The sequence below is a fragment of the Pseudorca crassidens genome, chromosome 20 (assembly GCF_039906515.1).
Source record: "Pseudorca crassidens isolate mPseCra1 chromosome 20, mPseCra1.hap1, whole genome shotgun sequence".
NCBI lineage: Eukaryota > Metazoa > Chordata > Mammalia > Artiodactyla > Delphinidae > Pseudorca > Pseudorca crassidens.
In genome coordinates, this window is record NC_090315.1 from 25,120,661 (window position 1) to 25,136,090 (window position 15,430).

General features: G+C 40.9%; 1 long non-coding RNA gene across 1 annotated transcript in view; it reads left to right on the forward strand.

The window, feature by feature from the left end:
• The window catches only part of LOC137215053 (uncharacterized), a 262,346-nt gene that overhangs the window by 177,883 nt on the left and 69,033 nt on the right, over positions 1-15,430 (forward strand). Inside the window, exon 11 of the long non-coding RNA XR_010939140.1 lies at positions 8,462-8,554. This is a non-coding gene — a long non-coding RNA (uncharacterized lncRNA). The remainder of the gene's footprint in view (positions 1-8,461; positions 8,555-15,430) is intronic.

The window sequence follows — 15,430 nt, forward strand, 5'->3', positions numbered from 1 at the left end:
ATTTTCTCCCATTCTGAGGGTTGTCTTTTCATCTTGTTTATGGTTGCCTTAGCAGGATACAAAATCAATGCACAGAAATCTCTTGCATTCCTATACACTAATGATGAAAAATCTGAAACTGAAATTAAGAAAGCACTCCCATTTACCACTGCAACAACAACAAAAAATATCTAGGAATAAACCTACCTAAGGGGACAAAAGACCTGTATGCAGAAAATTATAAGACACTGATGAAAGAAATTAAAAATGATATAAATAGGTGGAGAGATATACCATGTTCTTGGATTGGAAGAATCAACATTGTGAAAATGATTCTACTACCCAAAGCATTCTACAGATTCAATGCAATCCCTATGAAACTACCACTGGTATTGTTCATAGAACTAGAAGAAATAATTTCACAATTTGTATGGAAACAGAAAAGATCCCAAATAGCCAAAGCAATCTTGAGAAAGAAAAATGGAGCTGGAGGAATCAGGCTCCCTGACTTCAGACTATACTACAAAGCTACAGTAATCAAGATAGTATGGTACTGGCACAAGAACAGAAATATAGATCAACGGAACAGGATAGAAAGCCCAGAGATAAACCCACGCACATATGGTCACATTATCTTTGATAAAGGAGGCAAGAATATACAGTGGAGAAAAGACAGCCTCTTCAATTAATGGTGCTGGGAAAACTGGACAGCTACATGTAAAAGAATGAAATTCGAACACTCTCTAACACCATACACAAAAATAAACTCAAAATGGATTAAAGACCTAAATGTAAGGCCAGACACCATCAAACTCTTAGAGGAAAACATAGGCAGAACACCCTATGACATAAATCACAGCAAGATCCTTTTTGACCCACCTCCTAGAGAAATGGAAATAAAAACAAAAATAAACAAATGGGGCCTAATGAAACTTAAAAGCTTTTGCTCAGCAAAGGAAACCATAAACAAGACGAAAAGACAACCCTCAGAATGGGAGAAAATATTTGCAAAAGAAGCAACTGACAAAGGATTAATCTCCAAAACATTCAAGCAACTCATGCAGCTCAATATCAAAAAAACAAACAACCCAATCCAAAAATGGGCAGATCTAAATAGACGTTTATCGAAAGAAGATATACAGATTGCCAACAAACACATGAAAGCATGCTCAACATCATTAATCATTAGAGAACTGCAAATCAAAAGTACAACGAGATATCATCTCACACTGGTGAGAATGGCCATCATCAAAAAATCTACAAACAGTATGTGCTGGAGAGGGTGTGGAGAGAACGGAACCATCTTGCACTCTTGGTGGGAATGTAAATTGATACAGCCACTATGGAGAACAGTATGGAGGTTCCTTAAAAAACTAAAAATAGAACTACCATATGACCCAGCAATCCCAGTACTGGGCATATACCATGAGAAAACCATAATTCAAAAAGAGTCATGTACCAAAATGTTCATTGCAGCTCTATTTACAATAGCCAGAACATGGAGGCAACCTAAGTGTCCATCAACAGATGAATGGATAAAGAAGATGTGGCACATATATACAATGGAATATTACTCAGCCATAAAAAGGAACGAAAGTGAGTTACTTGTAGTGAAGTGGATGGACCTAGAGTCTGTCATACAGAGTGAAGTATGTCAGAAAGAGAAAAACAAATACCATATGCTAACACATATGTATGGAATCTAAAAAAAAAAGAAAAAGAAAAAGAAAAAAAATGGTCAGAAGAAGCTAGGGCCAAGACAGGAATAAACGCAGACCTATAGAGAATGGACTTGAGGATACGGGGAGGGAGAAGGATATGCTGGGAGAAAGTGAGAGAGTGGCATGGACGTATATACACTACCAAATGTAAAATAGATAGGTAGTGGGAAGCAGCCACATAGCACAGGGAGATCAGCTCTGTGCTTTGTGACCACTTAGAGGGGTGGGATAGGGAGTGTGGGAGGGAGGGAGATGCAAGAGGGAAGAGATATGGGAACATATGTGTATGTATAACTGATTCACTTTGTTATAAAGCAGAAACTGACACAACATTGTAAAGCAATTATACTCTAATAAAGATGTTAAAAATTAAATAAGTAAATAAAATAAACAAATGGGACCTAATGAAGGTTACCTTTGACACTTCGACATACCACATGCTCCTTTCTGAAGCCACTTTCACATCAGGAATTTTGTCACCTCATGGCTCAACCCCTGCTAGTCCTATATCTCCCCCTGCCTCAGACAAGGTCCCCAAACTGGGTCCTCAGATCCAGCAAAGTTCTGCAGGTTTCAGACACTGTCTTGAAAACCATTATATGCCCTCCCAGGATGCATGCACAGGACAATCCACTGGAGTACAGGAGAGAAACATTAGAAATAATAAGAAAAAAATAAGTTTACTAATAGTTAATGCATGATTGTCCCTGAATCCCTCTCCTAGGTTGTCAGATGGCACATGTCCTATGAATTCCATGAGGTACCTTGAGAGGAATGAAGAGTTTCACAGATCGGAACTGAGTGTTCCTTCTGCAATTTACTTGTGCTTGGTTAGTGGATTTGAGGATGGTAATGTCTTGTTTTAATCAAACCAATACTGACCAATGAACAGAAGGCTTCAGAAGTTTCCTACAGAGGAACTGCAAAATGGAGATAATACTGATGAAGTGAGAAGAAGGGATCAATAAGATAATGGGGTGACAGAACTCCATCTCATAGTTTGAGCTCTTTGTCTGCCACATTACAAGGCTAAAATCACCATTATCTAACTAGAGTGGTCAAAATATCAACAAAAACAAACAAAACAATCAGTAATTTTTTTATATATACTGTCATTAATGATAAACCTCACCCTAAGGGTCAATGGTGCCTTCAGCTATTAGCTAAAGATAGAACATATTTATAATTTATAAATAAATACTGATATATTGCGGGGGGGCAGGCTTCAAAGGCTTTACTAATGGACTGTATGATGAAACTCAGGTATCACTGAGGTAAATAACTAAATTTAATTTGAACAAATTAATGAGAACAATATAAAAGAAATAATTCAATGGCAGGTTTATTTCATCATGAGGCCCAAAAGACAGAATTTATTACACATATTTAACCTATAAAGCAAAATAGGAAAGAGAGGAAAACTATTGATTGTTTCATTATAGAAAACAGACAAGCACATAAAAGCAGTATTTTGTCAGAGTTCTAGCCAGTCCCTGAAAAATGTCATAATGAAATCCACCTGCACCCAATTAGTGAGCTTGGCCCTGACTTGGGGAGGTTGGTGAGTTGATACAAGCAGAGAGGCCCTACACGCTGGGCCCTATTTTTCACAGTACTTTCCCCCAGGTAAGTGCCTGATTCTAGGCAAAGAAGCACATTTGCTGTAGAGCCCCAGGACACACTGCATTGGGAGGAAGCGCCCTCTGCACCAGGCTTTAGCTGTCTCGCCCATCCTGCTGACTGGCTCTGTAAGGCTGGTTAACTTTTCAGTTTGAATCATGCACACAAGTTCATCTGAGTGTTTGACAGCCAAATGCCTATGCCTAGCTGTCACAGTAGCTCGGAGCCAGATTGTGCAGCTGAATGGAACTTGAAATGACTTTTCAAAGACAGGACTCCAAGTTTCTTTAACCTATTTGTTCTCTTCTCAGCTTAACAGAAAAATGGTTTCCCATTCTCCTTCTGTATTTGTACATTTTTCTCTCATCTGCTGAAATCTTACCTGTAAAACAGCAAAGGCCAAGAATAATACCCAAGAAAAAGTATCTAATTTCAAAAAAATTACAAGTATTGTCTGTGCGCATTAGTACATTAAAGGTCTGTGTCTCTTTATTATCAAACAAACAAAAAAAGTTTAAAGATCTCATGACTCCCTAGGGGAATTATCCCCAGCAGAACCCAAATACAAAGAGAGGAGGAGCTGGCTCAGGAGGTCTGATTAGGTCCCAGTGGTCATCTCTCCTATCTTTTAATGCATCCACTCAACCAGAGTCCAGAAAAGAGGCACTGACAACTACAGGCCCACAAGGCTCATGCCCTTATGGTTCTCCGATTCTCTAAAATCCGGTTTTTAGCAATTTCCAGAGATTTTGAATTTTGACATAATTGTTTGCTAAAATACTGCAGAATTCCATTGTTTAAAATCATCTGAAAAGAAATTAGCAAGTTGTGACCACGTTTTAGAGGATGATTTCTTGACAAGTACTTTTCTTCCTTCTGTTTAGTTTTGAAAACTTACCTTCCTTAAAAGAAGCAAGGTCTAACAAATATTCTGTACTAAACTTATTGAGCGCCCCCTCCCTCTTCCTGCTACCTTTGAACTTCTCAAATATCAGATTTATGTCTTGATCATCTTTGTATCTATCATCTCTCGAGAGTGACAATTGCCTAAGAAATGTGCAAAGATGAAGACAGAATGAATGGGTAAAAAGTTGATTTCTATCTCAAAATATCTCGTTAGGTACATCACGGTAGGAGAGAGAACACAAACTTGAAGTTCATCCCAACCTGGGCTCTAACTATACACCTTGGGCAGGTTACTTAACCTCCCTGAATTTCTGTTTCCTCATCTTTAAAATAGAGATGATAACAGTGCTTACCTCACAGGGTTGTTGTGATAATTAAATAAGACAATGCATGTAATAGCTTTCCCTGATTCAGCCCAACTTCCTATCCACCTCTGCCCTCCTACCAGAACTCACTCTTTGGGGAGGTGGCTGTAGGTGTGATAACCTCAGCTTATGAAAAGGGCAACAGGGCCAATCCTAGGGAGCCTGGCCATGGGGCACTAAGGGTTGGGAGAAAAGACATTTACTGCTTCAATCTGTTCACCCTTGTATATTTTATTTTTTAGATGGCAAATATTTGTTTTGAAGGATATGGACAATTTAAATCAGACTACATTTTGTATTATATAAATACAGTCATCCCCCAGTACCTGGGTAGGGGAGATTAGTTCCAGAACCCCATGTGAATACCAAAATCTGCAGATGTTCAAGTCCCCTATATGTGATGGCTTAGTATTTACATGTAACCTATGCACATTCTCCCTTACGCTTTAAATCATCTCTACATTACATACAATACCTAATACAATGTATTGTAAATGCTATGTAAATAGTTGCTGGAATGCAGCAAATTCAAGTTTTGCATTTTAGAACGTTCTGAGATTTTTTTTTTTTTTTTTTTTTGGTGGTACGCAGGCCTCTCACTGTTGTGGCCTCTCCTGCTGCGGAGCAACAGGCTCCGGACGCGCAGGCTCAGCGGCCATGGCTCACGGGCACAGCCGCTCCGCGGCATGCGGGATCCTCCCGGACCGGGGCACGAACCCGTGTCCCCTGCATCGGCAGGCGGACTCTCAACCACTGCACCACTAGGGAAGCCCGGAGTTTTTTTTTTTCAAACATTTTTGATCCACAGTTGGTTGAATCTGCAGATGTAGAACGCTTTGGTATGAAGGAGTGACTGCAGATCAAATTATAAACTTTTACTATTATTAATTTTTTTCTTTTTCAATATCATCCAAAATTATAGTACAACTGAGGTCTAAAGTGGACACTTACTTTCTCTCTCTGTATAAGAGGTTAGTTAACTATGTCACAAAGAGATTAAATAACTTCCCTGAGATTACATGAATCTCAAATCCTTATCTAACACAGAACTTTTAAATGGGGATAATATTAACATAATGGGACAAGCTTGAGAATGAAACTGGATAATTTATGTCAGGTATGTGTACAGTATATCACATACCTCAATAAATGTCACTTCCCTCACTCACCAACAAATAAGCCCTCCAGCCATGGTCCCTCCAATATTTCCTCACATGAAGTATTGTGCTCACCATTTTAAAGCTCTTACCCAATGGGCCTGTTTGCAGGCTGATACAATATCTGCCCCAGCCTCTGTCCCAGTCCTGTGCCATTCCTGGCACAGAGGGTGGACAAGGCAGAGCAAGGCCTCAGCTCTGGGGTGGCCCAGGTCTCACCCAGCACAGCAAGCTGACCATCATCCAGCTACCACTTGGAAGTGGACCCACTGGTCATGTCTTCATGCTGAAACTAGTCACAGTGGTCAGAGAGACATGGCCCACTGAGCTGAGAGAACAGAAAGAGTGGTTCTCTCCCCCAAATTGGGTGCTTTTGCTAAGAGACAAGGTAATGGCTGCTATCTGCCCCACCCAGCTCCAGGGACCAGGCCAGAGTTGCACAAAGGGATACCTCAGGCAGAAGCCAAAGAAGCCATCTTCAGAGAGGTCCCCTGGACCCTGAGGCAGCCCTGCCTCTGATGTTGGGTTGGACAAACTGTGAGCCATAATGGACAAGAGGGGATCAATTATCTGTGGAGGAAAATGAGACTGGGCTTTGAAAGCCCATGGTGGCAATCTCTTGAGCAATGTGCCAGCATTCTTCCCACAGGTCTTGAGAGCACTGCAGGCAGTGGGCCCTGGCTTCCAAGGAGGAGGAGAAGACAATAATGAGGGGGCTGTGTATGCAGTCAGAAACTCCAGCTGAGATTCAACATAAATCAGGAGGGGACAAATACATTTGAATTTTTTATTCCACCATCATCAATTAATTCCTCTTCCTAAGGGAAGTTAGGGCTATACACTGTATATTTTTTTCTTGCTGTCCCACCTCCTGATCCCAGGGCCTATCTGAGTGGTAGTGACTCCAGTGACAATAATAGCTGTCATTTACTGTGTACTGTATGAGTCCTTTCATTATCTCATTTAATTGCCTCTGCAATCTAAAGTAAATACTACTTTATTCCTATTCTATAAGATGCAAAAATGGAGGCTCAGTATGGTAAAGTGGCTTGCTCAAGATATTGCCAGCCAAGAAGCAGCAGAGCCAACTTCCACTCCAGATCTGTCTACCTAGCAGTCTCTGCTCTCACCGGTTGACTGTGCCGCCTCTCCACAGAACTGCCCAGCATCTCTGACATGACCCTCTCCTCTGTACAGTCTTAAAAGATGCTTCATTTCCATTGAGACTGGCCTCCAGAAAAGGAAACCTGAAAGAATATGAGCCTCTCAACAGGAAGAGAAATGAAGCTGCCTTGCTTAAGGAGGGAAGGACAGTAAGCAGACATCACTGTGCAGGCAGTGACCACGCCAGGGAGGCATGTTGGGGAACTGCTTCCCACCTCTCTTGGTAGGACAAGGGTGGGCCCTTCACCCTTGTGTCTTGTTATGGAGAGAACAAACGGCTCTTCTTTCTAACAAGGCTAACTCTTTGGGGAAGGAGCCGTCTCCAAGCAACTAAGACTGAAAAAGTAATTGAAGTTCCAACTGGACAGCAATTTGGGGCGGGGGGAGGGTGTGGTATTGCATCTTGCTAAAAAGGAATTATGACAAGTAGCCCAAATAGAAACATTTTTTCCCTCCATTACAACCTTCAAATTAAAAACCACTCTACTGAATGGATTTAAGGACACAGGGAGGGGAAGGGTAAGCTGGGATGAAGTGAGAGAGTGGCATTGACATATATACACTACCAAATGTAAAATAGATAGCTAGTGGGGTGCAGCTACATAGCACAGGGAGATCAGCTCGGTGCTTTGTGACCACCTAGAGGGGTGGGATAGGGAGGGTGGGAGGGAGACACAAGAGGGTGGGGATATGGGTATATATGTATACGTATAGCTGATTCACTTTGTTATACAACAGCAACAAACACAACAATGTAAAGCAATTATACTCCAATAAAGATGTTAAAAAATACAACACTCTACTGTAATGATTTATTCCATTTTCACAGGTGCAGTAATAATTGCACCGAAGATAATGGGGTCCATGTAAGATAGAAGGAAGAACTGCCCTGGTTCTAAGTGCTTATTAATGAACAGTACTGCATAGTCCATTAAGGCCCAGGAAAGAACCATGGCAGCCAGTGATTGGTGGGCTGGTCACAGGATCTAATTTTTGTTACTGGTCAGTAAAAGCAGGAAGAAAAGCCTCCTCAAATGGGAGGGAAGGAAATTACAAGTTTGATAAAAATAAATCACCTTTGAGCTTTCAAGCCTTTTCAGTTGAGGCTTTGGTTAGTGTGGGTGACAGCGCTTTCTGTCTGCTACTTGGCATGCGGTTATCGGGAGCCATTTGTAACACTCCCATTTTGTCTGTGAAAAGTCATTTTAATTGAAAAATCATTTACCCATAAAATTATTATCATCAATACACATTCCACCAAAGGCCTACATTATGACCATAAAACAATTTGTAAGTAGATTCACTTTACCCACTAAATCACTTTACGTTATGTTATGAACAGAATGATTAAAGCAAGTTAGCATTTTGTTGGCAAAGTAATTACATTATTATGCATTTCATCCACACAGATACTTATACTACTGAGTCCATTTGTCTTGTTGACAGAACATCTATATGTATTGGACAGAATGCATTTTATTTAGTTGATGAGATTAATTTTATTCACCAAATGCTTTTAAACTTAAGCTTAATTTTTTTTTTGTCACAGGAATAGATTTGATTATGGGACAAAATTAATCTTGGCTACATGATCTGTACTCATAAAATTTCTCCAAACAACCTACACAAGTATGCAAACAAAGTAAGTAAACAAGTAAATAAACAAAAACAGGCAGAAAATAATGGACAAGATCAAAGCAAAAGCCTTAAAAAATGTTCCGGGGCTTCCCTGGTGGCGCAGTGGATGGGGGTCAGCCTGCTGATGCAGGGGACACGGGTTCGTGCCCCGGTCTGGGAAGATTCCACATGCCGCGGAGCGGCTGGGCCCGTGAGTCATGGCCGCTGGGCCTGCACGTCCGGAGCCTGTGCTCCGCAACGGGAGAGGCCGCAGCGGTGAGAGGCCTGCGTACCGCAAAAAAAAAAAAAAAAAAAAAAAAAAAGTTCCTCTTGAGGGCTTCCCTGGTGGCACAGTGGTTGAGAATCCACCTACCGATGCAGGGGATATGGGTTCGTGCCCCGGTCCAGGAAGATCCCACATGCTGCGGAGCAGCTGGTCCTGTGAGCCATGGCCGCTGGGTCTGCGTGTCCGGAGCCTGTGCTCCGCAACGGGAGAGGCCACAACAGTAAGAGGCCCGCGTACCGCAAAAAAAAATAAAATAAAATAATATTCCTATTGAGTCAGTTTCTTAACTCTTTTATGTATCCGGGTGGTAGAGGGAGGATAAAATCCAAACATATCTTGAAAATGTGGGGGTTGGAAATGATGGTGGAAGAAGATGGGCTCTTCCACTCTGAATAATTGTTCTGGGAAAAGGGTGAGCACAGAGTTCTTAAAAAGATCCACCCCAGCTGCTTGAACAGCTTGTTAGCTAGTGTCTACATCACTGACTTCCTTCAGTGCCAAAACACTGTCATAAGAGGTGACCAAATGGGTTTCCTAAAACCAACATGAAGACCAGAAAATGACTTGTGGGCATCTGGGGCTTCAAGCCCACATGTTTGCCCCTGGAAGTTCTAAGCTTTTTTTTTTTTACATCTTTATTGGAGTATAATTGCTTTACAATGGTGTGTTAGTTTCTGCTTTATAACAAAGTGAATCAGTTATACATATACATATGTTCCCATATCTCTTCCCTCTTGCGTCTCCCTCCCTCCCACCCCTCTATGTGGTCACAAAGCACTGAGCTGATCTCCCTGTGCCATGCCGCTGCTTCCCACTAGCTATCTACCGTACGTTTGTTAGTGTATATATGTCCATGCCACTCTCTCGCTTTGTCACAGCTTCCCCTTCCCCCTCCCCATATCCTCAAGTCCATTCTCTAGTAGGTCTGTGTCTTTATTCCTGTCTTACCCTTAGGTTCTTCATGACATTTTTTTTTCTTAAATTCCATATGCATGTGTTAGCATATGGTATTTGTCTTTCTCTTTCTGACTTACTTCACTCTGTATGACAGACTCTAGGTCCATCCACCTCATTACAAATAGCTCAATTTCGTTTCTTTTTATGGCTGAGTAATATTCCATTGTATATATGTGCCACATCATCTTTATCCATTCATCCGATGATGGACACTTAGGTTGTTTCTATCTCCGGGCTTTGAAGTGCAGAATCTTTCCTACCCAAGGCCAGCCTCTTTTCCCAGGTCCTCAGCAGCCACTAGAGGGCAGGAAATCACGTTCTGGTGCCTCTGACACCCCCGCAGCACAGTGCTGAGCATGCAGCAGTCATTCCAGAATGACTCTGGATTCAGTCACCCATTATTCAACTTATATTTTCTGAGCACCTTACTCTGTTTCATATGAGATTCAGGGGTGAACAAAACTCTACCCTGAGGGGTCTGACCATCTGCTGGAGGCATCAGACAAGTATGAGGAGAAGATACTGTGTGGAGAGAGAATCCCTGGAAGTGAGGGAAAGTTCTGTATCTGATTGTGGTGATGCTTATAGTAATCTTTATTTTTAAAGAAAAAGCATTTATTCTTTACACTTATTTAAATGATAAGACAGACTTTATTCAGGCGGACTATCATGATAGAAATTGGGACTACTAAAATGACTTTTTGCTGTAGGGGAAAGAGATTGAGCTCTACTCTGAATATAACAAGGAAAAGTAGGAATTTATAGCCAAGGAGCAGGGTTGGGGAGAGGCAGAGCATTGATGGATGGAAAATTACTAAAAGGACACATCAAGTGTAAAGGGAGGGAGATTCTGCTGAAGGCTGGTCAGTGTGATCAGACATCCCCCAGGGGTTGTTGAGAGGTGAGGAGTTTGGTCAGCTATCAAGAGTTATCAGGTAGGGAGGGTTGGGGATTCTGTTCAGCAGGATTCTTGCTAACATTGGGCTCTTGAGAACATGTCCAAGGATACGGCGTAGTTGAAAAGACCTCAGAGGAGCATGACTAGAATTTGGTCAAGGAGAGAGTCTTTATCACTATACATGTGATAAAATGTCATATAACTATACACAGAAACATACACACAAATGAGTGCATGTAAGAACTGGTGAAACCAAGTAAGATCTGTAGTCCAGTAGTTAACTACATCATGCTAATGTCAATGTCCTGTTTTTGAGAATGTTCTATAGTTATATAAAATATTACCATTGGGGGAAGCTGGATGATAGATATATCTCTCTGTACCATTTTTGCAACTTTTATGAATCTATAACTATTTCCAGGTAAAACTACAGAAAAAATATTGTGTCAGAAGCACTGTGATGAAGAAATAGAGAGTGCTGTAGAAATACAGAGAAGTGCTTGATTCTTGGAGGCTACAGTGAAGACTCCCTGAAGGAAATCATACCTTCCCAAAGGCAATAGATTTAAGTGCCAAGAGGGTCAGGCAGGAGGGGAAAATAGTGAAGCCTGGGGTTGCCAGAGCTAGGAATGGAGGCAACTGAATATATACCCAGTCTCAAGGCATTCAGAATGAAATTATTTTAAAAGGCTGGCAAAGCTCTGGATAAGCTGAGACTTAAAGGACACTTAGGACAAAGGGGTGTCAGGAGATAGGAAAAAGAGTCCTTAAGGCCTGAGGAATCTGGAAGGACAAGGGGAAGAACCTACATTGCAGTCATATGACCACAGGGCACCTTCTGTGAATGGAGTGTGGGGGGAGCTGGGCTACAGTGGTGATGGCATCACAGCAGGGTCTTTGTTGCCCTTCTTGGTTCACTGGCTCCACTGGACTCACAGCACTCATGTCTCCATGCTTCTCCCCCACAAAACACATACATCTTATTCTCCCAGGACTCTGCCAGGTGGTGCCAGTTTTCATTCAGGAGAACTGCCCCCCCCATGCCCTCACCTAACCTGCATGTCTTAAGGGTGGAATACTGGACACCCCAGCGAGCTGGTAGGGTGTGTAGTTGAGAGGCTTTTGTCCATCAGCTCCCCACTCTAATCCATCTATCCAAATCACATATATCATCTCAGGCAATTGACACTCCCTGAAATGCCTACCTAACCTCACCATGCCAGGAGTTTTTCTCCCTTCCTTCCTTCCTTCCTTCCTTCCTTCCTCCCTTCCTTCCTTTCTTTCTTTCTTTCTCTCTCTCTTTCTTTCTTTCTTTCTTTCTTTCTTTCTTTCTTTCTTTCTTTCTTTCTTTCTTTCTCTTTCTTTCTTCTTTCTTTCTTTTTCTTTTCCCACAGAGTAATCTAGCTTTTCTGCCTTATTATAAAAACCATCCATGTGTAGACAAAAGCTGAATAAGACAGCAAGTTATACATTGTAAAAGCTTCATAGTCAAATGTTCATGGGGTCCACTGGGAAAGGTCTGGGGCGTCTACAGCACCAGATAATTTAAAAATTGACAGTTGATTGTACTGGGTGTGCAGCTTGATGTACCTTGGCATGGAACACATACAGGAGCCCCATGGAGGCTGATACTATACTCATGCTCATTTTACAGACGAGAAAGTGGATGCACAGCAGGCTAGATAGCTTGCCCAAGGGCACATGCCCAGGATCCAAACCAGGAACTGTTTGACTCCATTCCACCAAAGAATCAGCTCCTCAGTTGTCATCCACAAGCAAGTATTGGCCATTTCCCCACTCTCCATCCTGGAACTAAGGGAGCCTGAAGTAGACAGAGTTTAGGTCCCTGCAATTCATCCGGACACATCTTCCTGACCTTTATGATACACCTGGAAGGCAAATGCACTCACTTGGTCAAGGAAATCCCTTGTACCAAGGGCAAAATCCCTCAGTACCCCTTGGTCTTTCTGGAGACATATGGAAGCTTTTCAACAGTAACATTAATGCAATCTTGGGTGACATTTCTCTCACTTAAGAAAACAAATGGGGAAAAGGGCTTTTGCTTACAGTATATTAAGTTACTTCAAATTACTAGAAGCCATTTTGCCAGTGGGTTTTCTGGCAAATTTGAATATGGATAAGGACATTTTACTCATCTGCCTGACACTTTGATAAAATACTCTCCAAATGGAATGCCAGCAAGCAGAGCAGCATGTATTTTCATCTCCAGTGTGGGTTTTTTATGAAATGTAAGCACCAGATTATTACTGATCCCTGGAAAAATAGGTCATAATGAGTCTTGAAGAATTTATAAAGTTGAAAATTAGGTTTTAAAGGAAACTATGCTCCCTCTGTCCCATCTCCATCATTGAAAAATTAAATGAGAAATTCCAAAATCCAAACTCATGAACAAGAGGAATTCTGTGAGTCTAATTAGATGTATTGTAGTCTTGATTTTCATGGAAATAAAAATAGTCATCATAGAAAGAATTGCACAGTTATATGTGAAAATAGTTTTGTATAAGTATTGGCTAAGTCTTCATGACACCAAACCATCTGGTCAATGCATTCAGAGGTCTAGTTCATCACTCACATATTGGACAGATAAGACAATGAAGGTGAAAGTTTTCTACAAACCACTGCTGCCAGGGGTTTTAGAGACATCAACCCTGGTTACTCATCAGCATCATCAGAAGTGTATGTTAAAAACAAAAGGCCTTGGCACCATCCCCCAAAATTCTGGTTTAGTAACCTTAGTGTAGGATTGAGGAATCTGCATTTTTATGAAGCACTTAATCCATTCACATTGCAGATGGCCCTGATCGGGGTACCACTGATCTATACACTGTGCTTTTTGCTCAAATACTTAACTTATCTGGGGACACAAGACCACAGATGCCCTGTCTCTGTCTTAACCCAACCTGCCAATTTCCACCCATTTTGAATTTCTACACTTGAGTCTATGATCATTGAAGAATATGATCTTACATTACTTTTGTGCTTAGTATTTAAAATATCTTTCCTATGTCTACTCATCTTTAAAAAAAAAAAGAGATACCAATAGTGCCTATCTTATAAGATGTTAATAAGAATTAATAAGATAATGCAATAAAGAGCTTGCACAGGACTTGGGACACAATATATGTTTAATAAATGTTGCCTATTATATTGTTCTTGTTTCTGAGCCATCATATAAGAGGAGGTATTCACTGTCTCCACTGCAAAGGAGCATTCATCCAGCATAGATAAATTGCTTAACTTTGTGTAAGACCCAGGAATTTTCATAATTTCTGCCATATGGAGTTCTGCTGAAAACCAGAGTGCACCTTTGCTTATCTTTCAGACTTGACATGCGGCTTTAGTCCACAAATTCCAAATCCCTACCTTCCTGGCCACTCACAAAGGGCCCACCAAATATTCAAGCATATTTCCAATATCCACTTTATTCATAATAGCCAAAAATTGGAAAAAATGCCTATCAGCAGGAAAATGGATAAATTTAGTATATTCATCTAATGGCATATGACATAGAAAATAAGAAAGGGTAAACTACTGACATATAGTAACATGGATAATTCTCACAGACTTTAAGTTATGCAAAATAACCCAGACACAAAAGAGTACATACTGTATGATTCCTTTTATGTAAATTTCAAAAACTGGCAAAGCTAATCCATGGAGATACAATTCAGGACATGATTATCTCTAGGGCTTATTAGTTGGGAAGAGACAAAAAGGGAAGCCTCTGTGGTGCTAGAAAGGTTTTATGTCTTTTTCTGGTGATGCCTACAAAGATAAAAATTAATTCAGTTGTATATTTAAGATCAGTGCAGTTTGTAAATTTTACCACATGTATTATACTTTAACTTAAAAATTTAAAGCATAAGATGCATTTTAATGCTGGTTTTAAGTGAAATTTTACACCCCTCTAAACTTATCTGTGTGTGAGCCTCAGCTTCCCTTTGAAGCAGAAGTGGTCCAAAGTTGATGATAGGAACAAGCAGAATGAGAAGATTTTCTTGTCTCATCTTCTCCCTCAATTTCTCATTCACTCTCCCCTCAGTATTTCTAGCCTTGTTTTCAAAGCAGCAAACAATTATTTCATGTTCATTAATAGGATCATTCCACTGCCTGATTTATCTGACAAAGCAGTCTTTTTCCTGAATGCCTAAATCAAATTTATTCCTTTTCGATGCTGGCCAATTACTCCTTCTCCTAGCGCCCTGTCCAGCACACACAATGAATCGTACTTGGCTCAAAGTTGGATGCAGTTTCCTTCCAGAAGCTAATTAGAGAATTGCATTTGTTTAGTCTTCTGACAACCAAAATCGACCATAGACCCTCTGATGACTTATTAAATAGCCAAAATTGAAAATTTTGCCTCAGGAAAGATTTCCAGCTGAAGTTAAGGAAAGTAGTAAAAGTCTCCTTTTATCCACCACAGAGTTGTATCCCTGTTTACTTCATTCAAACCTTGACTCATCTCAGAGGCTTTCCAGAAGAAGTAGTCTGAGCTGGAGTCTCAAAATCTGTCTGCTTCCTGGGCAAAGTAGACCCACCTGACCAGCTGCCTCTATCATGGCAGGTATGGCCCCTGCAGTTCATTCATTTACTCACTCATTCATTCACTTAAGAAACATTTATTGAGAACCTACTGCACTCTGTGTAAACAGCAAACAAAACAGAGTCTCTGGCCTTGCAGAGCATATATTTTAACTGGAGAGATATAAAATAAATGAGATAATTTCATAAACTGATAA